Source organism: Abramis brama (assembly GCF_963993115.1).
Source record: "Abramis brama genome assembly, chromosome: 20".
NCBI classification, from domain to species: Eukaryota; Metazoa; Chordata; class Actinopteri; order Cypriniformes; family Leuciscidae; genus Abramis; species Abramis brama.
Genome location: NC_139982.1, coordinates 24,117,240 through 24,141,953, shown reverse-complemented (window position 1 = coordinate 24,141,953; position 24,714 = coordinate 24,117,240).

Here is a 24,714-nt window from a genome sequence, read left to right as displayed (position 1 = left end):
TTTTCATCTGCTATAATGTCAAGTTGTTTTCTTTTGTGCTCGGATGTTTCCTGTAGCAATTTATTTAATGTGTTTCCTTTCTTGCTCACGCAAAATAAAAGGGTTTCACTCTACCTTTGAGATTGATGTGTAATCATGAATGTTTAATAAAGAGCACTCTCGCACAATACGAGCTAACGTCAGCTATCAAATTGGTTATACAATAGCCTATCGTGTATACGCCTATTGCGTATTCTGTCATGGTAACGAACGTGCATGTAACAAATGCATAAAATATTCAAAGTTTTCAGGACCAACTGAGTTTAATTGAATACATTACTCATGGTGATATTGTCTGTCTGCATCTAAAGAAATTGCAAAAGGACGGAAATAAAAATTGTCACGTTGTCATTTTGGAGCAAGTAATTGAGCCAAAAGCATAGTGTGTCAAAAACAAACTGTTTGAATTAATCAAATACATTTTTTTAAGGATTGGTGACATTGCCTGACATTTCAAGTTTTCAAATTTTACATAAATTACTATCTTCGAGCAGAGCCTTGAAAATTCATTATTAATATTAATGTACGGTTGAATAGATAATGGCCTTACAGACTTTTTTAGGACTACTGAGAATTCATCTGCCATTCGGCATATCTAATTATCAGTTCTCTGGTACATGAGAGATCTTGGCATTGAAGGTAAAACTGCAGGACTTGTAGCCCATGATAACTAGCCTACATCTTTTTGCGTTTCCGCCTTCCATCCTTCTGTTCCTATCCTGTGTTTATGCAAGAGGAGTTGAGTGCTTGCTTTTTGTTTTATTGTCAAATAAATCTAACTGTCTCTTGGGCATGTAGTGAATCACTTTAGTTCAGGTGCAGAGGCTTCAGACAATTTAATCTCACACAATCTCATCAGATAGATATATTCCAGTGGGAACGGACACGCACTCGCACTCGCACGCATGCGCGTACACACACCGTTTGTGTGTGTATCCTGCAAATTACCAGCCACTCAAGGCTTCATATGATAAATTAGATACAAATAAGACCACATTTTACATTATCATTAATAATACATGACTTTTGGGTGGAGATTTATTTTTCTTGCAAAAAAAAATATATAAATGAGCAGAACATTAAATTAAAGTCAAATGTACAAGGGTTTTAAATATGAATTGACTAAATGTAATTTCAGTAGCCTATCCACCCACACAAATAGGCCTAATGTTAAAACTGGTTCACTGTAAACATTGCTTAAACTACAAAAAACTTAAAGGGTTAGTTACGCCAAAAATGAAAATTATCCCATAATTACTCACCATCAAGCCATAGGTGTATATGACTTTCTTCTTTCAGCCAAACACAATCAGAGTTATATTAAATAATATCCTGGCTCTTCCAAGCTTTATAATGGGAGTGAATGGTACCTTGTTTTTTGAAGCCAAAAAAAAAGCGCATCCATCCATTATAAAAGTAATCCATACGACTCCAGGGGATTATTAAAGCATTCTGGAGTGAAATAATGTGTTTTTGTAAGACAAATATCCATATTTATAACTTTATAAATTATAATGATTGGCTTCCGGTAATGACCATAAGCGAGTCTAGTTCCGGTGGAAGAGAGAACTCTGACCCGACGTTTAATGGATTGACGAACTCGGAAGCGGAGGATAGAGCAAAACAAAACACCGGTCGTGAATTAGAAGTCTAAAAGGAGAATATTTAAGGAGAAATGATGGCGGAGCTTGAGTTTGATTAGGTTTTTGGGGCTTTAAAAAACAAGGTACCATTCACGACACTCCCATTATCAAGCTGGGAAGAGCCAGGATATTTTTTAATATAACTCTGATTGTGTTCGGCTGAAAGAAGTAAGTCATATACTATGGCTTAAGGGTGAGTAAATTATGGGATAATTTTCATTTTTGGGTGAACTAACCCTTTAACATAAAACACTCTAATAAATATCTTGCATAGCTTAATATAATAAATAGATAATAAACAACAAAATTCATACAACTTTGATTTTTTTATGCATTTTACAGTAAAATTACATAAATTGTCTGATTAAGTACTAAAAATATGCCTGCATGGTAACTTTCCAAGTGACATGCAGGTTTTTACTGTATTGTACATGTTGTATTCCCTATTACTGAAGTACATTACAATCCACAAAACCACATGATGCCGTAATTTCTCCTCTCAGGCCTGCTGCCATAAAGAAAAGTGTTGGATTGATCTGTCAGCAGGGAGAGCGGAGGCAGAGGTTCAGTTTTCAGCGAAATACAGGGAGACTGACTTTAAAAGGAGCTTTGGTTCATACCAGCCGAACCAAGTCTAGTAATTGGAGGCCAGAAAAACACAGAGGACCGACGTGCAAGCAGTGAAAATGTACAACCACTAAGTTATCGAGCTGTTTATTTGCGTCGGACAAGAATACTCTCGCAGACTCGCATACATTGACGTTGACCAAGGAGGATTTTGAAGGGATTTGCTTCCAGATGAGAGTTTCAATGCTGCGCAGAGTGTGGGGAAAAGTGGGATGCTTGCTGCCGCCAAACGGTCCTTTCCCTGCACTGAGGATTGTAATGATTTATCTTGAATGAAGCAAAGTGTGAAAGAGGTTCAAGTGCCCTTATCGGTGGTTGGAGATGGTTGTTTACCATCTGCACAACATGGTGTGCAATCAAGGGTAGACTGTAGCAGTCACTGTAATAATACTCTGCTCTTAATCATATTTTCCAGGATGAAGGGTTTTATGGAAGATTGCAAACAAATCCCTATTGGATCCTCATAATTCAACTCTAATGCAGTCTCGCCCGGGTGAGTTAACTTGTATGAAAAGTGGATGTTATACGCTATCACCGCAGGTCTGACAGAATAATTGGGATTCCGCTGGTGTATAAAATGGAAGGTAATTCCCTCGAACCCCCTCCATATGAGTTTGTGCAGCATCACATCAATTTTATTACGAGTCCTGGTGTGTCTCGACAATATTAGCCATTTAACCTTTCCGGTTGCTAATAGGAGATATCAGGGGTAGGGGGAGTGTAATCCAATAACAGGCTGTGAAATGTGTATTTTTGGCCATTTAAATGCAAATGGAGTGGTACTGGAGGCTGTGAGGGGTTGATGGCTGAGGGCAGCGGTGCATGGTCTGCATGAGACAGGGGTACATGCAATGAGATCAGACGGGCCCAGTATCACATAAGGGTTGGGGGGGGTTGAGTTAGCGTTGGTGGAAGGGGAATGGTGGTGACTGTAATGAGCGAAAATAAACATTTCCTGTCCGTTGGAGATGCGATCTAAGGATGATAAATGGAGCGGCCGCAGGTGAGGATGATAAATCGCTTGGCTGGGCTGATTGGGACGTGGCTGGTGGGAAAGAAGAGAGGGGAGGGAGCCCTGCTGGATATTAGCCGTACCTCATGCTGTGGGGTTGTGTAGGGATGAGCGAAATATCACATTTTCATTTTGCTATAAAGCTAAGTGTAAATGATTCGAGTACTGAAGGAATAGTTCACCCAAAAATGGAAAATTCTGTCATCATTTAACTCATCCTCATGTCGTTAGCTTAGGATATTAATTCATTTTAATATTTCTATCAGCACTGCTGATGAATGAGTCATTCATAAAGATGGCCACCCTTTTTTGTTCCTGCATGAATTAGCATTTTTGAGCCAATTGGTTGAATTAAAGATTCAGTGACTCACCAATAAAGACTGTCACTTGCTTTGTTTCTGTGAGTGTTTATAATGAAACAGTTGAGTGAATGATTATGTGACTCATTCAAAAAGACAGTCGCCTGTTTTGTTTCTGAATCAATCATTGTTTTTGAGCAAATTGTTTGAATAAAAGATTCACTTGTTTTGTTTCTGAACGAATTAGTGTTTTTGAGAGTTCAAAGTTCAGTTACTTCTTCAGAAGAAGTACTCACTCAGTATGTGAATTTGAGCAGCCTTTCGCTTGTTTTGTTCCTGAATTAATCCGTATTTTTAACAAAACAGTTAATTGAATAATTCAGTGACTCAATTATAACGACAGTTAGGCCTACCTATTTCGAATCAGTTTTTTTAATGACTCAGTTGAATCCCTGATTAAGATGATCAGCCAATTAGTTCATATGAATCAAACTGGACTGTTTTGTTTGTATGTTTGTCTATTTCAGTCATTTTTTAATTGGAAAACAATTATAAGGCTCAAACTGTCGTGATTGGCTCTTGAAAATCCAACAGCTGTCTGTTGACCTGTCATGACCTTTAACTAGGCTGTACTTGCACTCTGCTCCAACTTTTGTTAAAACTGGTAGGAGCATCTGTGAGGATAAATCCCAGATGAGTCTTTAATCTTCAAATCTGATGTGGAATCGGATGGAATAAGCGGCTCTGGCATTGCCATCGGTGTGTGTGTGTGTGTGTCAATTTAGAGGTACATTTTCAGGCTGATAGAGAGGGGGTCTGCTCTAATCCCACCCTTGCATCTAACTTCCCTTCTCTGATCGATACATGTTTATTTCTCCCCACATCCTATTGATTCCTCAGGATAAGGAACCAAATAAAATAAACAAAAGCGGAGACATTTAAAACCAGAAAGTGTCTAAAAAATGATGCTTGGTTAGGCAGATGACCCAGAAAGTGAAGATGGTGTGTTCATTAATCGGTGAGTATTCTCACAGGATGATCCAGGCTTTTCTAGGGTGTAAGAAAGCTGGTAACATCCAGCAAGTTAATGATTCAGATTTCAGTTCATTTCTGGTCAGGCTTGCACAACATGTGCTATGAGCATGTTGCGAGAGGCATCAATAATTCACCAGATCACTGAAAGATTTATTTTCAGAGTGTTTAAGGCAAGCATCACTATTACTATTGCTCATACTTAAGGATAAGGGTTGGCTTATTTAGGGACCTAAATACTTTGGATTTGGGATTGGGCACTTTTTACTTGGGCCAGTATGCAAACATCAATAATAACTTAGCAACCAGGGTCAGAAACTAATCTGCCAAAAGTACCACAGATCTAAAATGTTGGGACATAGTGATTTTTTTTTTTTATATCAAACTTTTTGTTGTTTTATTCAAGGCCTATTTAGTTTAGTGCACCTTAGAGAGTATTGCTGACTGAATGAACTGAACTTGAAGAAAACGCTCCCAAAAGCTCAAAATCTTGTGCATTATTTCCAGCTAATGTACTTGCTATTTGACTAAAGCTTTTTGATGTTGATTTAATGTTAGGCCTAATTCATATACTTTACATAAATGGGCAGCATACTGTTTAAAATAGTTAAAAATGCTCCCATAAAGATAAAAGTAATTTTCTTTTTGGGTGGCTGCTAGCCACATAGCACCTTAGCAACCACATAGCAACGCCTTGACAACCACTGTTGCATCACATTGGAGAGTTTTGTACGGTAAGCCCCGCCCATAATTTCTTCATAAAATGCATACGAATGCATAGGCCTACAATGTTTCCGTACATTGAGAAATAGCTTCAGATAGATGTTTATTATTATTGAACAGGAGTTTTAAGGCCTGAATTGCATAATGTGTTAGGCCTACTGCAATCTGACCTTCATTCTAATATATAGTTATTGCATACTTTAAAGTTCAAAGTTTCTTCAAAAGGAAAAACCAAAAGCTATGAGTGTTGAAAAAAGGCTTCTCGAGTCTTAATGTACAAATAAACATCCAAACTATTAGAAGTTCACGCAGGTGCTGATGTGTGCACTGAGGATAGTGGAAAACACACAGTGATGTGGAGCTCCTCTCCCGGTAACTTTCCGTCTTTGAGGCGCTAATTACTGGAGTCTTGAAAATCGCTGATCCTCGTGTCAGCAGTAATAAGTCGCCAGACCCCCGGTGGTGATTTTGTTTTTCAGCGAACCATTCATTTCGCAGCTGTAGCGAGTCAGGGGGAATATTGTTCTCTATCCTGAAGGGCTCTAGGGCTTTGTTTTTGTCGGAGGGTGCAGATTATACGCTTGCTGCGATGGACCATGACCCATTTGAAGCACAGGGTGTGTGACTCCAGGGCTCTGGAGAGGAAACGATATCAATGTTTGTTCACTGGTTTGTGTCGGTCAACGGAGCGGTGGTTGTAAACATTAAAGTCTTCGTCTTTTTCTGCATGGGATAGGTGCAAAATTGCCTGTGGTGTCTGGTAGGAGAAATGCAAAGATCTAAACAAACTAAATTTGCATTTCCTGAAGGAAATACCGGTGCTAAAGTGTTACAAGTAAGTTGTAGAAAAGTTGTAAACACAAATATTATGCATTAACTGTTCAAATGAATAATGCCAATCACAATTAAACATACAAATATTAGGCTAAAAATGTTGCTGCATTAAATTTTTAAGGATAGTCAACTTGGATGTTTAAAAGGAGAGTTCACTTTGAAATAAAATTTTGGTATGTTTTAGCTTACCTCAAGGGCATCCAAGATGTAGGTGTCTTTGTTTCCGCAGTAGTTTCAATTTTGATATTTTTAGGTCAAACCGTTCTTGTCTGTCAGTCATATAATGCAGGTCTATGGTCACCACGTCAAAGAGCATGCACAGAGAAGTCCAAATTAAACAATTCCCCATCGTAAGTACACATTGATGGCCTAAGACACGAAACGAGCGGTTTGTGTGAGAAAACGAACAGTATTTATATCGTTTTATAATGACGTACACGCACGAGAGATCACTTCCGGCGCTTTCCGGCGCTTGCGCAGACTAAGCCAGAACGCCCGCACACGTCACACACCAGGAAGCGCGCGCGCGCCCTCAGATCACTTGGACGTGGTTGTGTACAAGAGGTAAAAACGATATAAATACTGTTCGTTTTCTCACACAAACCGCTCGTTTCGTGTCTTAGGCCATCAATGTGTACTTACGATGGGGAATTGTTTAATTTGGACTTCTCTGTGCATGCTCTTTGAAGTGGTGACCATAGACCTGCATTATATGACTGACAGACAAGAACGGTTTGACCTAAAAATATCAAAATTGAAACTACTGCGGAAACAAAGACACCTACATCTTGGATGTCCTTGAGGTAAGCTAAAACATACCAAAATTTAATTTCAAAGTGAACTATCCCTTTAAGGGGCGGTTTCCTGGACAGGGTTTAAATTAAGACAGGAGTAGGCCTTTATCTAGAATAGTTAATCGTGTCTTAAAAAATGGTTTTCTGTTACACAGATTAAGTACAGATTAATTACACCTGGACTATGGAGTCCTGAAATAAAATAATCCAGATTAAATTAAAACCAACTGTGCTAATCTGAATCAGCATGACAGAGGTTGCCTATAAAACATGGAATGAAAATTCCATTCTTAAAATTGCATGGAACTGAGAAGCAAATCCAAGGAAAACAATGGTGAAGTGAATAGACATTATTCCACAAATAATAGTTCAGATTACTGTCACGTGACCTAATTTTGTTTCATGTTAAATTCAACAAGCATGTCCAACCTTGGAAAATTAAAAATGAATATTTGACTAATTGGCATTTTCTTTTGTCAATTTTAAGTGCTATTTTTTCAGGTATAGGCCTACAGACATTTACATATAATTATTAAATAAAATTACTAAGTTAAATTACAGCATTTTTAAAAGAGATGTACTTTTGTATTCTTAAAATAGTTTCCCCATGGCTGTTCATTATATACTAAAATAAAAAAAGGAGGTTGGGGTGGAAGAAATCCTTTCAAGCTTCTATTAATGGACATTCGAGGACTTTCAGAACTAATATCTGAAAACCGATAACTTAGACCCCCAGAGCTTTCATTGATTTTTTTCTCTTATTAGTTTTATTATGACTTTTGTAGGAAGGCACACACTGGTGTAAGAAAGACTGAGGATTTCTCTTAAATCTGATCTCTGAGGACAACTTCTACTGTTCCAGATATATGTCAGAAGGGAAAAACGAATAATGTGAAGTCTTAAATCATATCAGTGTATGATACTTGAGAGTATAATAGCAAAGACATAAAAACAGTCTATGAATAATAAAACATTGATGCATGAAGATGTACAATTTGCCCTTGATTCAACAGAATTAAACAAATCAGGATTATTAAAAAACAATATCATATATCCATATTCAGTAAAAATTAAATAGCATTAACCACTCTCCTGTGACATTTGGTAAGCTAACATACTGAAGTGTTATTTCCATGCCATCTGGACATTTCATTTCATTTGTTAATGGAGGATTTGTTTTAATCTGACAGATGGGCAATTCACTATGAACACTAAACAATTATATAAACTAAGCAGTATCACGCATTCATTTCTCTGAAAATATTACTGTAGAGTAAACTGTACTCTAAATAAGACTGTAGAGGGGTACTCAAAGCTGTTTTCAGCTGTTCAAACATCTCTAGTTGCTTTGCTCCCTGTTTAAATAGACATGAAATATAACTTGTATAATTCCCTGCACATTCTGGTGGAACATTCTAGAAAGTACCAGCAAAAAACAATGATTGCATTTTTTTGTTTGGACATGCTGTATGCATTGTTTTAGTTTTAACTTTAGTTTGGTTAAAAGACTTATCATTAATTAAATATAAATGGTTTATGTGGGTGACAACAACAACAAAACCCATAAAAAAAACAAAAAAAAACAGGTTAGGAACGATGTACAGCTGTGGTTCCCTAAAACACATCCTTTCAAAACCTCAATATGCAAACCTCAGCTTTTTGGTTCCATCATCCCATTGCAGTTTATACGATTTTTATCCTCCCTCTCTCAGCCTCTCTTAGAGAAAATAAGATTGCTTTCTCACTCATTTATCTGAAGCCCATCAACAGCCAAAGGGTAAGAAGTGCTTCATCCAAAATACATGCATTAGTGTTTTAAGATGCTGAGGGACAGATTGACGCTTTGCAAAGCTAAGCCGTCTCAAATTGATCTGCAGAACTTTTTCAGAAAATATCTACAAATAATTTATCATGAAATTGTGTGTTATTTCGCGAGCACTGTAAGACTGAGCCTTGAACTCATCTAATGGCACTTTTACTTTTCTATGAGCTTTAGATTTCTTTAAAGTGGTCATCTTAGGGGAGCATTGATTAACTGAATCAGTCAACAAAAGGCCTCTGTAATTTATAATGCAGTGAAATTATGAGGTCTGCTTATTCGAAGTTTCCACAAACAGAGCTGAAGTAGCTCAACTCCAGCAATATAAAACCCCAGGTAAACTTTTAGTCTACAATGTAATTTTCCTCCAGGAATACAAAAGAATACATTTGAAAAAATATCTCAGTGTTTTTTGTCAATGAAAGTCAATGGGGTTCCATGTTGTTTTGGACCCCAATGACTTTAATCGTACGGGCAAATATGATCAAACAAACCCTTAATCCAAAAGAAATGGTTGGTATATGTTTCAGAAGAAAAATGCAATGCATAATAGAAAAATCATAATCTGTCAAAGTTCAGTTGTGCAAGTCAAGCTAGGCCTATAGAAGAAAGTTCTATAGTTATATAGTAGAAAAGAAAGAAATAATCAGATCAGATCTGTATTGAGATTAAAAATAAATATACAAAGCAATTAAAAATGCATGTGAGGAATAGCCATGAAAGCTCAAAATGAAATACTGGGATAGATTGGTGTTCAAATGAGAAAGAGAAGTAGGCCTATCACTGGCCCTCATTGCTTTATTTAATAGGGAGAAAGCACTGGTGATCAAACTTGGATTACCTTGTTCTCTGTGAAAGTTTTATTCAAGAGCGTTTAGTTTAAGAAGTTTTAATGACCCCTTTTGATGGAGATAAAACTCTTCACGGAGCAAATTTCTCCATGATAATGTCTTCGATTGTCATTGCCGGGTGGGTTTTTGTGGGAGATTTTCCGTGTGGGCTGACAGATATGGCTTATAATATCTTTCATCCTATTAAAATTCTACAAAACCGCTATTAAAGTGTCAGACTGATTCATAAAAACTCTAGCTTAATATTTGCCATTGAACGATAACATTAAAAAAGAATGCGTATGTTTTGCCACAATAACAGAAAGAACGTTGCGTTTTAAATCTGCTCTTTTTGACTCAGCCTTAACCAGAGACGGTTATATATCAAATTTTAAGGGAGACATCTGGTCGTGGACGGGCACAGGTAATAGCGCCGGGCATGAGGAAGCTATTATGCCCGCTGCTGCTGTAGTCGATCCGTTATCAAACCCAATTTGGTGGGACAGATTGCACCGCTGGGACGAGCGACTGACCCCTGAGTCTTGTTTGGGTTGGTGTGCGTGTGGTGGAATGGACAGGGTGTCCTCTGCTGCAGACTCATCATCACACACACACACACACACACGTGCGCTTACACCACACCCATTCATCATTCTCTTTTTGCCGAGCGCCCCTTCACGATGGTGAGAAAGTAGCGGAGTGAGCCGGTGCCAGGCACACGGATCACGGTCCTATTCCAGTGAACGGAAGCGTGACCTGGCCTGCAAGAACAGCAATTTAGACAATGCACAACACAAATGAAAACAGGACTGCTCAGAGTGAGGTGAGTCTGACTAACAAGCTCCCAACAGAGAAGCCGGTGCTAGTTGTGGTCGGTGGGTTAATGTGGAACTCACTAATCACTGTGTAATGGTGTCTTTATAGATACATAGGCTTATAATAACTTGTAATCAGATTCTTTCTCAAGGCACTTCACTGAATCTTTTACCTACCCGTAGGCACTAACAAATGGTATGAACAGGTTTCACAACTGGAATCCGACTGGCTTTAATGTAGGCCTGTATCTCCAGGTAGTCCTCTTCTTTTTGTCTTGAGACGTCCAACTCTGAATGGGGGATTAGAAGTTTTATAGGCCATCACAAGCCCTCAGGCATCAACAGAGAACTACAGAGAAACATGCTCAAAATTACACTTGTGATAGTGCTTGTAACTTTTTAACCATGTGGTCTACAAATGAAATTCCTGGGCTTTATGGTTTAATGATTCATTCCAACACACCAGCTGGTTTCAGTTTCCGTCTGGCCACCATTTTGTTTTTGTATGTCCTCCCACAAATTTTTAAAATGATCTTCACCAAATTAGGCTTAGATGATCTTCAGACCAATCCTCATGAAAGTTTTCTATTAGATGTTTGGTTCCATTCTAGACAAATGGCTTCATAAATATGATGGTGCAGATTCCAAACAGGAAGTAATGCTTCTGGTAACAGTTGGTGTATTATCCACCTTATTCCTGACGACCTTACTGCGTTTTGAATTATGGGTGGCACTTCCGGTTTGGGGAACTTCCATTAAAAAAGGCTGAAACTAATCATTTCAAATCATAAGGTTGCCCGACAAATAAAGCTGATCCGTCAGTTTGACTGGATGAGCTGTCAATTTTCCTTCATGATTTATTTTCAGACATCATGAGAATAACGTTATACTTGGTATTTTAACGTGACATGTTATAACAAGAATATCTATGGCAAGAGCTCTTTTCAGTCGCTGCTTTCTTTTCCTCCTTTGCAATCCGCTGTAAAAGTATGAATGACAACATATACTGCACATTTTTGGTCTGTTCTCCCGGATTTAATTTACGATATATATTCCATTAATAATTCACTGGAATGCACGAAGAATCTCTCGTTATTCTCCTCAAATCCTCACGTATCTTTCCAGGTTTGTTTTCACAGGTAAATGCAATTTATTATCAGTCAAAATGACGGAAATCACGTAATGAAGTTAATGAACATTTTTGATTTTAAGGCAACATAAGTTACATAATACAGATATTAGTGATTAACCAAAGACTCACGCTTTTGGGGTTATTTGACCTGTTGAAAGCCTACCTTGTGGATGCTTGTACACTTTTAAATTTCCTTTTAATGTTCGATGGTTGAAGGGTGAATAGATTAATGTCATTTCATTGTGACACTTTTTTTTAACGTATTGCGTTCATAGAGCGAACGTTTCACTGATTGTTTACAGCTTAACGGAAATTACACCCATAATTTGCACAAAGCGTCATGGGGCGTTGGAATAATGGAATAAGGTGGATAGAGCCATAGATATCCATATAAGGCTAGATGTCTTAAGGCGGAGTCTCGAACGGCATCACCGGCGGCCATCTTGTCACAGGGAAGCTTTCTGGCAAGCTCTGTGGTATCTGAAGTAAAGGTGAGTGATCAGCACGAACACAAATCCTCTTATCTTGCTGAAATCTTGACGGATTTACAAACGGTTTGGTTTATTACAAACGTTATTAACGTGGCTAGAATTCTGAACGCTGGAACATGTTGAAATTGCAGATTTTCTTAATTATTCATATGTATGCAGTGTCATAACTACATCTCTGACGTTTATAACAAACCAAACCGTTTGAAAATCGGTAGAAAATTGAGCAAGTTATGGTTATTTAAAAGTACATGCACCATTAAAACACAATGTTACGAGTGAGCGAGCTCCCTGTGGCAAGATGGCCGCCGTGTGCGGACGTCGACCTCCATTGGCCAGCAGCGCGGACAAGACATCTAGCCTTTATTATATGATATCTATGGAGCTACACGATTAATCGTTAAAAGATCGCGAACTCGATTCAAACACATGCGTGATCAAATGACAATGATTCGCCTGTGGCTATTTAACTGGCAAGTACAATCACAGCGAACATTCAAATCTGCGTTGGCTGCGTTGACACGAAACAGCTCAACAAACAGTCTTTAGTATCAATATTACTGTTACAATAATTTAAATGATCACAAAAGTACTGGGATGAAAGGTGGTAGCTATCAAAATAGAGTTAACCTTTTAAATAACGCCTGTATACTTTACAGGCGAAAACACTTTTCCATGTTGGTAGATTAGCACCTGTAGAATTTCCTTTTGTTGAAAGCCCAGATAAAAGTAAAAAGCTACTATTTTGTTTAGATCCATGTCCGAGGCAGTTCGACTTCAGGAACGCGCGCACACACACACAAATAACTTCTACGGAAGACTGTATTTTAGTAATTTTGACTTTATTCTCAATATATTACGACTTTATTCTCGTAATGTTTCGACTTTAATATCTAAGTATTTCGACTTTAATGCTAGAATTGTTTTTTTTGTTTGTTTTTTTACGGATTCTTTTGTTTTTTTAACGTTGCGGTTCAGGGCTTCCGTAGCAAACAGATAGAATGTCATGAAAAATCCATTTGCAAAGCACCACCTACTGCTCACAATGTATAAAAAACATAACATTTGAACCGCTCGGCTTTAAAATGTAGTGGATTCACCATTCTACAGGCATGTTTAATTAGCTTCTAATGCAGGCAGAGCTTGGCCCATAACAGCTTACAAATATTTGCCAAGAGAGTCCACATAAGATCATTAAAATAATTTGTTTTTCATAGAAAGACTTTTGATAAAAGGCAAGTGAGGGAGACAGGTCTCAGTATGCAAATAACAAAATAATGCTAAATCTTGGGGGCATATTGAGTCTCACAGTGCAGAAGTGTTTCCAGGATGAAAACAAAAACACGTACAGTAAATGGGGTGGTCAGACAATAGAGTGAATAGAAGTATGTGAAAAGATTTCATTTGACCTTTTCTAGTGTCCTCTAAGAAAAAAAAAATCACATTATGGTCTCTAAAAATGTTCTCATCCTCACATTTCGTCCTCAGATTATCAGACTTTGCTGGCTTTCTAGGACTTAAGGATGGTTGTCATAAATTCCTTTCAATTAAAAATATTTAATCTTTTTGACATTAATTAATTCTGACTTTTGGACAATGAGCTATTTTCAAAACAGACCATAATTAAGTCATATTTTATTCCTTATCATAGCTTGTGGTAAATATAATGTGGATTTCTGGCAAGAATAGACTATTTGGTTAACAACCTGATTGCTATCATTCATTCTCTCGATTAAAACCCCTGATTGAATGTCATACCGTGTTGATCACAGTAATACATCCTGATTGTAATCATGGTTTGGCGCTCTGTGAATAATCAACTGTATTCATGCAAAACCAACAGAGGGGGCTTTTTAATGCCGGCACTTGTGGGAGATTTGGTTATATATCTTTAAAATCCCAGTGGGCAACCTGTCGGCCTGGTCTCTGCAATCAACAAAATATTTTTTAAATTAGAGCCATCTGATGTTTCACTGCAATCGTGTTGACTTGCATCTAGGGACAGATGAAATGACGGATGACATCTATGATCGCCCTTTATGGAACTTTAACGCTTCAATTATTTTTCTCGATAATGGCCTCATCTTTATCCCGTTGATGAAGCGTGTCTGGCGAAACAAACCTGTTTTTTGAAGAGAGGGAATAAGCTGCCGCTACAGAGACTCTGCAGTGCTGATGACCTAAATAGAGAGAGAGAAAAAAGAGAGGCACAGAGAGAGAGAGAGAGAGAGAGAGCGGGGAATGGAAAGGAACAGCAATTAATTGAATACTTTACATTTTTGCATTAAGATTGCACTGTATAAGGTCGAGAATGACTTGAATAACAACAAGACCTACAAAGCAAATTGGAACTTTCTTTTGTCACCAGCCAATCAAAATCATTTGGATTTCATACCGTAGCATAGATGTTTCTATTAGTTTTTTTGTGGATTTATTTCGCCTTAAGCTTTAGCTCGCACTTTACACGGTCCAATAAGTCTGAAGCACAGAAAGAAAATGTATTGAATAAATAAATTATATACCCCAGCTTACTGAGACATCTGGGCCGTTTTCTATCTTATGAAACAAGCTAAATCTTTTATACACCATCAAATGCTTTCACACTATACCAGAGAGTGTATAAGGAGCAGAAGATGGACCATACATAAATGAATGGGAGAAATGTCTCAATATGGCTGCTATAAGAATGAAAGTCTCATCTTAAAAGAGCAAATCATCTTTTTATAGATGCCTGCTATAGATGCTAGATCGCCTGCTTTTTTCTTAAATGTTATGTTACATTTTAGCACAATTTGAGATAAAAAAAGCCAAATTCCTGATACAATTTTTAGATTCTAATTCCGATTAGACATATGTTACGGGAATGTAATCTTGACAAACTATTTTAGAGTGTTTTCTTATTAAAGTTTGATAAATGCTACATAGAAAATAGCTGCCTGGAGGCATTACCAAGATGGCCGCTAAGTGAGTTGAGGAACACTATAGTAGCTGCACTTCCATTACCCTTCAAAATGCGCAAATTAAAAATTGCTAATTGAAAATACGCCCAATGAAAACACGTCAATTTTGCAAAAACTCCCATATATCGCAAAAAAGTTTTTTACACCCATATGAGGTGGTTTTTCAGGCAATTTGAAAGAGGAATATTTCGCAAAACTGCAATGGAAACAGTTTTTTCGCATAAATCACCTGGCTTACGTAAAAGTTGATCATGCTTTAAAGAAGATGCGGTATGCTTGGACAGAAGACGAGACAGAGTTCTTTATTATACTCATAAAAGACAAAAGTATCACGGGAATACTGGATTCTAAACAACAAAAAAATGCCACAATTTATCAAGACCTTGAAGCAGATAGGAGGGAAAAACACCTCATGTGTGCCATTCCCAAGTATAAGGGGCTTTCCTTGCCATTAATGCTTGGATAACACGCCTACGTCTCCTTTGGTTAAAAATAATGTCTAGTGCAGTGGCAGGGATTTACATAAACTTACCAACATCTGTTGCCATGATGTTTGGAACGACTTTTCGCGATATGAAAAAATTACGTTTTAGTCGCATAGCATCGGTTAAAAGTTTAAAAGTTAAAAGTCTGTAATGGAAACGTGGCTAGTGAGACAGAATGTCTTTTTGTGCCATTCTTACACATTCTTAATACTATAAAAAGTTCTTGAAGATGAGAATTTTCATGTATGAACAACACATTATGTACTTAATTCAGAGCTCAGAACCCTCTTTTATGGAAAACGCCTCCAAAAACCTGTATATAATCAAACGCTGTTTTGAATGACTTTGAATCAAAATAATGAACAATGCTGAAAAAACAAGCACTGACACATAATGAATGGCTTTTTGTCTGTAGATTTGATGAGCTGTTGTCATAGAGATGTTTTACATGGTACACATAGCTTTTTGTTGGATATATGCAGATATTCTAGACACACATTTTGAATTTATATCCCTTGTCTTTAAAGATAATGTGCTATTTTGGTGACCAAATTGGAGAACATCTGGTGGAACAGAAACACATTAATTCTTTTAAAAATGATCTAATTATAGTATTTATAATACAGATTTATGTCTCTAAATGAGTCTTTACAGAGCATTTAAAGCGCAGAATCTGCTTAGAGTGCAGAACCGTAAACTAGAAATACAGCAACATTTCTGGGTTAATGTTAATGATAACATATCACAAAGAAATGTAGGATAGAGGATCAGAAAGAGTCCAACCACCCTCATCTACATGAGAAGTGAAGAGAACAACTCATTACTTATCAAATTATCTCTGCAGGCTTGTTTAATGTTGAACAACAGTAAGATATTTCAAAACAGGAATAGATAAATGGCCTTTAGAGAGTGTGGAATGAGCATATGTTGAGGCTAATGAACCTTGTTAAAAGGAGAAATAAGAGAAAACAATCGAAAATGGAACGTGCAGCTTACTATTTTATATGCGTTAGTTTTTAAGGGTATGGTGAACCCCATGAGTCACAATGTCTCTCTGCTGCTTGAAAACACGATTTGAATTTATGCACTCAATTGACTTGCAGTAATCCTAAACTAAACTGCTAGCCTATTAACGCACTGAAGTCCCAAGCAGCAGTTTTTCCAAACATAAATCTACTTCCTTGTGGTGCTGCGTTAGCACTTTACATACTGCACATTTAAATATTTACTCCTAGAGCCTATTTAAGAGGCCTTCACAATCACAAAATTGTGAAAATCTGCTTAAAATGTCTGATAACTGATAAATGGCAGAAACTAAAATTCTAAATAAATTAAAAGTAAACACAAACTAAAATCAATCATTTACATTTACATTTACATGTATGCATTTGGCAGACGCTTTTATCCAAAGCAACTTAAAGCCCTATTCGCACGGGATTAGTATTACATAGGGACCTCCGGTAATTTGTAATAATCGCAGAGGTCGTCTGTGATTTTTATCCCGCGCGAATCTGCCATGTCTGTAAAAATGTCTGTAAAAATTCCCCCGAAAATTACCTACCATATTTCGGCCAACACAGGGGTCCTCTGATAATACCAGTCCCGTGCGAATCCCAATGTCTGTGATTTGGGCTGTTTTTCTGTGAGCCTATCGTTTCCTAAAGAATGTAGTAAATTATGGGCCGTTTAACAGTCCATTTTACGTCTGTATTAAAGGTCCCGTATTATGCCCCTTTTCACAAGATGTAAAATAAGTCTCTGATGTCCCCAGAGTGTGTATGTGAAGTTTCAGCTCAAAATACCCAACAGATCATTTTTTACAGCATGTTTAAATTGTCATTTTTTGGGGCTCAGAAAAACGCGCTGTTTTAGTGTGTGCCCTTTAAATGCAAATAAGCTGCTGCTGGACGACCCAGGGGGCGGAGCTTCATGAGCTCGCGCTCAGTCTCTCAGGACAATTTCATCTCATGGAATGATGATAATATCAGAAACTCTCAGTAAAGGTGTTCATTTCGAGTCGGACAATAATGCCTACAGAGTCAGAGTGCTGTATAGAGATGGAACAGGTATAGTTTAGTAGTTTAATTACGGTTATTATAACGTATTTGTCATCTGCTTGTATGTATCCATTATTAATAACCTACAAGTCTGCTGTTTCGGACCAGGTCCGAATGATGATCAAACATATACTGATGAGTTTAATAAAGTTTATTGTACATCACACAAAAGATGAAGCGTCAGTTTTACTTCAGAAAATCACCGTAAGAGCTGAGTAAACACAGTAAGTTATAAGAAGTGCGCAAGTACATAAACGAATTTCAGTAGAGTTGAGGGAGCATTCCTGTGGGCGGAGGTTAGTCAAAAAACTGTTCTAGTGACGTCATTAAAGAAGGAAGTAGAGGGATGTAGTCCAAACGGGCGTTCGATGTAGGCGACTTCTGTTAAATAAAATATCTCGCTTGGCATTGAACTTTGAGCTTTATAATTTTACAGATATTATTTATACTCTAACAACAACATTACACACTAACTAAAGTTTGAAACATGGGATCACGAAGAATGGGACCTTTAAAACTATATTAACAATAAAATCTCTCGATATGCTCTACTCCAATCCGATTATAGTTTTTCTCCAATAAAAACTATGAAGTGCTGCAAAAGAGAAAACAAACTACAGTAAAGACGTGATCCGGAAGCTCAACTCGGACCGTTGTCATGGAAACGTCAAATTAAGTATTTTGGCGCAACATGGAAGCTCTTTTGGAAAGTTTGGACGCTTTTTGTGGTAGTGTAATTTAGTAGTCTGTATCGTGGAGCATTTCTTTGTCTCACACGGCCTCTAAAGACGTCCATCCTGTAAGTATCTCAAGAAATCAAAGTGTGAAAGAGTAAAAATGATATAAAATGAAATAACGTTAAACCAAATAAAATGAATAGAAAAACAAGCCTATCGCGACGTTTCGGTATTTATAATACCTTCTTCAGGCAGGCTTGTTGTAAATATGGACAAAGAATAAAAGAAAAAGAAGATGTATTATATATTTATACAATAATATGATATTCTATAATATATATGATATATTTCTCTAATAAATTGGTTTTAAATAAGTTCTTTTTTTGAATTGCAGCGTTCAGCTAGTGAAGTGTGAATGGGTGGGCGCACGCTGTAAAGTCCGTAAACTCGAGGGAATTACGAACATTTATTTTCCCGTGTGAATGAGCCACCAAAAACACAGACGTCAGGGGGTAATTTCTTAATTACAGAGGTCCAGGGGTAATACTAATCCCGTGCGAATAGGGCTTTAGATCAGTAGCACCTCAATGCAGTACACAAGATCCGGGGGGAGGAGTCGGATCTCATATAAGGGGTGGAGATTGGTAGGTTTAGGGGTGGGTTTAGGGATTTAGGGGGTGGAGATGGGTAGGTTTAGGGGTGGGTTTAGGGATCAGGGGGTGGAGATGGGTAGGTTTAGGTATGTAAGGTGGGAGGAGTTGGATCTGGATCCGACTCCTCCCCGTGGATTTCATGTTCTGCATTGAGGACCATCTCCTTTAGATTGCATTTCAAGGTACACATTTACATTCTTATCATTTGATACAAGTGAGTTTGTAGGCATCACAACATTATAATGTAGGCTAAAGTAAGAAAAATGGATATTCATTTTGAGATTAGTTATTAAATGATTCCTTTTTTAAAAGATGCACTTCTTTACACGACACCATTTTCAACTTAAAATGTAAAAATTTCAACTTAAAATGTAAAGACGTTTATTTACACAAAAACTGGGGGCCTGAAAATGCTAACTTTACAGATATCGTCTCTGTGTAAACTACAAAAACACAAAATTGTGAAAATGGTGACGTCATGCACTTGCAAATTACATGTCCAGTCTATAGGCGTGTAGTGTTTATTTACAAAGTATGTTACACCATTGTTGTGTAAACGTACTGTACCCAAAGGGAATGCAAAAATAGGAGAAATAATCATTACTCATTAATGAACCATGGCAAATACCACATCCAGATGTCACATATGGCTGGAGACATGAATAGGTGTCACACCTGCAAAATTCAGCTTGGGCCTCTTCCCAGTCTCATCCCAGTTCCCAATATCGCCCAATATTGTGTATGTGTGCATACATTTTTTCAACAATATCTTGCCATAACCAGGCCATCATTCTCAAAGGGGTTCTCATCTGAGACAATTCAATTGTCCCAACTATTCTCTGGATAAAACCCTCAAGAGTACACTATTTCAAGGACCGGATAGGCTGTTATGACATAAATATCAAACATAGTGGCTGGTTTATGGTCTGTATTAAAGCAGTGTTGGGTCACTCATGGGATTTACCCATAATCCAGCCCAGACTGAGAATGACAGAAAATCACTGTAATCCGACAGCTACATGGCTAGGCTTAGAAAATGGTCTTAAGTGGCCTCTCTTCTTTTCGTTCAGAGATGACAAAACAGCTGTAAAAAAACACAATCAAATTGTTTCCGTGGGCCCTGACATGCCGCTACGTGTGATTTGACCCTGGCTGGACATGTAATTGCTTATAAAAGAAAACCCAGTAGGCTCTGAATATGCATTTTATGTGTACATCATGAAAGTAAAACGCAATTAATGCAAGACTAGAAAAATCAAGACATGTTGTTTTAGAGTCTGCAGGAACTGCGGTTGTCAATCGCTCTCTAATCACTCGTAACGTATCCAGTGGCACGTTCACATGGGCTTTGACATTAAGTGGATCAACTTCCTCCCCATCAAAAGAGCAGCAGAGAAAGCCGCCACGATCCTCCAATTACCGTCAGGCTGCCATCCTGTTCCGTGCGTCAGTTTCAGGGGGTTATTTTAACCTCTGCTCCAGCTCATGTCCTCCGGCCTGGCACCCTTTCAAAAACAGTCCCACTCCGCAGTAATGTGACAAACAGTGACAGCTCTGCAGCGCTAGGACTGTTTAGGTGTCTTTGCCATGCATACACATGGCCGAATGCAAACACAAACAGCTGTGCCTGACAGACAGACAAGCAATGGCGCCTCTGCATTATCGACTGGGACGAACAACATCCTCTCCAGTCCTTTGCCTGCTCTGACCTCACATCTCGAAGCCTGTGTTAGGGCTGGCATCAATCTCAATCTCAAGAGCAAAGTGTTTAGAGAATGAGGTCAAGCAGCAAGACATGAACGCCATGTCTCAAATCCAGCTGTCGGATCTGTCGGCTTCTACTCATCAACATGCGCGCACACGTCATTTTGTAACATTTATATAAGTCTTTAAATAAGTAAGTCTGAATGTATTAAGGAATAGTAAAAAAAATAAAAATGTACTCACCCACATGTTGTTTCAAGCTTGCAGAGAAAAACACAAAAATAGCGCATTAATGTTGGGGATTTATCAACTCTTTCTCAAGGTTACATCATTACACAAGTAGGTGATTCATTCTGGAACTAAACAAGTGACAGTTTTTACAAGTGAGTCATCAAATTATTTACTCAAATGATTCATTCAAAATCACTGATTGGCAAGAATGCCAATACTGGCTGCATCCGAAATCGCATACTCTCTTGAGTAGGTACTTATATTGAACAAGTAATTACTTCATGACCGCTAAAAAAGTATCTTCTATTTAGTATGAATGTGTGTAGTATGAATGTAATTACTACATTTGACATACTGTCATTATCATGTGACCTACCAGCGTCAGTTGCGTCACTGTCATTCACAAATCCTCTCCCATGGCCTCATGGGATAGTAAAGTGTCCATCGTATGTTTACTTAAGAATTTCACCGGAGGTAGTAGGTCATCCGGGTACATTTAGCCTACTCTTTTATGAGTACTGTGAATTCGGACTTCTTTTGTCACATATACTGTTTTTCGTCTACTGTATAGTAGGAAAGTATGCGATTTCGGATGCAGCCATTTTGTGTTGCTTGGAGATGCGAAACATCTCGTTTGTTTGGCGGAGAGAACATAGACAAAGTATTGTCAAGTTTCTTAAGAATAATTATACCTGTTTATAGTTGTATAAAAGCAATATCACAAACAAGTGATATAAAAAAATGTGCATTAATGTTTCATGAAAAAAATAACAATGCATTTGAAATGTTAAGTAAATAATTAACTGTGAAGGATATCACCTTCAAAATCCCATACGGCATTATTTTGGACTCTTTTGGACCCGTTTCCTAAATGAAGCTATGTTTGAGGGCCTATGAAAACAGAACCCTGTAAAGGGATACGGTGCTTAAACTTACAGCTATGCTACTGCTTTATCACCCCAAGGGGGTTTTTATAGAACGCAATTTCTAAAAATCGTCGCTATTAATGACTTAGCTCTTAGTCTCGTTTATGGCTCCTGAAGCATGATTACAAGGCATTTTCTCGTGGATCAAAGCCTCGGAGCAAATCAATGAGAATCAATTCAACCCCTCCTTTCCCCAGCATTCAACTTTTTACAGACAATTAATTCCACAGATGGCAAATCGCTACAGAGGCACTTAGCATTCTCCGCTCACATCGACTTCCCTTTAAGATTACAGTATTCTATGACATTGGATCTTTGAAAAACCACAGGGTGCAAAAAGGCTCCTCCCGTCTAACCTGTAGCCGTTGAATAAGAGGATGCAAAAACTAAAACTGTTCATTGATCCAGAATATTTTAAAATCAGGGCCTCTTAGATCTTTGCCATGCCAAAGAGCAAGATATTTTAAATCAACAAGGTCGTTCCGCAAAGCAAAATTATGATCAATCTGAGATTCTCCTTAAGTTGCCCATGCTAGTTAATATTGCAGTTGTGTCTTTCCTTTCCTGGAAAGAGTAAGGCAAAACTTGAATATGAACTAGAAGGGTTCTGATGTGAAGGGCTAGAGGAGAAATCGAGGACAAGCCAGTCAGCTTCTTGAAATGCAACCCTCATGATTATTTTCTGAGGCAGCCGCACGGATTGTATCCCTTAGTACACTGGCTCTCTGTGTGGAAGACCTTTATCTGGGCTGATGTACTGAGTCTGTGCCGCTTGTTTACACATTCAAGGCCTTGTGTTTGCTCGCACACTGTGAGGAAAGTTCCACTCCATTAATCTGTGTAGACTGACATAAGCATCAACTGGCTTCTTGTTGAAATTCAAATGAGCCTCGAGCAACTCTGAACATCAGGGGTGGCGAAAACGATGGAAATGGGAGGTTTGCAGCCATCGATCTGAGTAAAAGAAAGAGTTGAGAAAATAAAAATATTGGGAAAATGTCACCTTTTATCAGAACGACTTCATGAAGTTCTCTCTCAATGATTCAGTGTTTACAATTAGCGTTGTACTAGGGGAAATGGTCCACACTGAAAAATAGAAAATTTTATGTGAAATATTTCAAACTGTTTTATAGTAGCACAACTAGATTCATTTTAATTAAAAAAGTGCATGTGATTACTGCATGTCATTTTCATAAAATGCATGTTCAAGTGCAGCAAATGTATGAAAATCTTTTGAAAAAGCTTCCAACAAAGCTGTATTCCAGCACAATTATCAGTTATCACTCTTTTCTTTTTTTTTCTTTTTTTGTACGTGGTGCAACTGTGCACAGCAAATTACTCAAATTATTCCCACTTGTATATTTTTACCTTTCAAGTGAAAAAGGACTCGGCTTCTAAATCAATAATAATTTAGCCCAGTGAAAAGAAAACCCATCTGTTTCTAAATGAAGCAAACACATTTAGTGGCCGCCACATGGTCGAGTAAAGCAGAGATTCCATGGTTATAGAAATGTTGAATGCAATCTCAATGCTTAGAGAAGATGAGTCTCTTGAGATAGGCTACTTGCAACTTCACATTGCTTATATCTTATTCAGGACTGCAAATTCAAAAACGCCTTAGGAACACATTTCCATTCATTTCTCCTGCGGCCATGTTTACAATAAAAGTGCTGCGCTGGCTCGCGGCCAGTCTCTGAGGGATTTTACTGAATTTCTCTTCATGTTCATACACCAAGAAATGGTATTCGAGCTGGAGGCACGCATCAACAACAATAAACAGCCGTGCGTTGCTGTTGCATCTTCAAAGTAATGCATGTGCAAGCTCTGCATTGTCCATTTGCTGCATTGCCTTCCCGATAGACTCCGGCTACTCTGGAACTTAATTATCCTTGGTGGATAGCGACTGGCGAGCATATCCTCTTTCTTTTATGATGCTTAACAGTGGGACGATGTGCATGGGCAATCATTTACGTGGTCATTTGGGGGACTAAATTTCCAATCCAATTTGCTTTATCTGCTCATTTGTTCTCCTCTTTTGCAGTGTTTTGTTTAGGGACACGCTGAAGAGATACGGCCTGAATTGTTGCAGTTCGTGATTAATGTGGCCTATCAAAGTGTTAATTGAAGCAAAATTGGACTGTGCTGCTCGTGTTTGGATTATCTGTTTGCATAGAGTTGTTTTTTTTAATTGGATCTTCTTTTAATTTGAGTCTGAAGCTCTCTGAAATCCATCTGTATGATTACAATTTATCATAATTTTGTGCGTTATGTGTTAACAGAGCTTTTTATGACCTCTTCAGGGTTATTATGATAAAGCTTCCATTGTGGAATCTGGTTTACTTATTTAAAAAAAAAATTGGGCTTTTTAAAGATGCTTTTAGCTACCAATAAGGCTGCGTTTACACTGAGAGTCTTAATGCAGATCTGATCTTTTGACCATATCTGGTTTTTTTTGTCCCACCTGTACATTTACTTTAGACACGACTGGTATCCGATATCTGTGTTTACATTAATCCCCGCCCAAAATTATTCTGTTGGTGATTGCTTTACTATGCAACATGGTTGGCCCTCGAGTTTTGAATAGCCTTACTAAAATTATTCGTAACACTTTATTTTAAGGTGACGTACACGTTACTACATGTACTTACTATAGTAATAACAGTAAATTATGCATAATTACAAGTAACTAACCCTAAACCAAACCCTACCCATAACTCTATAGTAAGTACCAGTGGTGGCTAGTTATAATTATTTTTTGGGGGGGCGGTTTTATTTTTAAATAAAAAATAAATACAAAGCAGTGCCAAAAAGCATGTTTCCTACTTGAACATTTTATCTCCTTTCTTTCTGGCCAGCAAATTTCTCAATGCCAGTGCATTCAGCCTCTCCTGGGTCATGGTGTTTCTGAGAAAAGTTTTTATTCTTTTCAAGGTT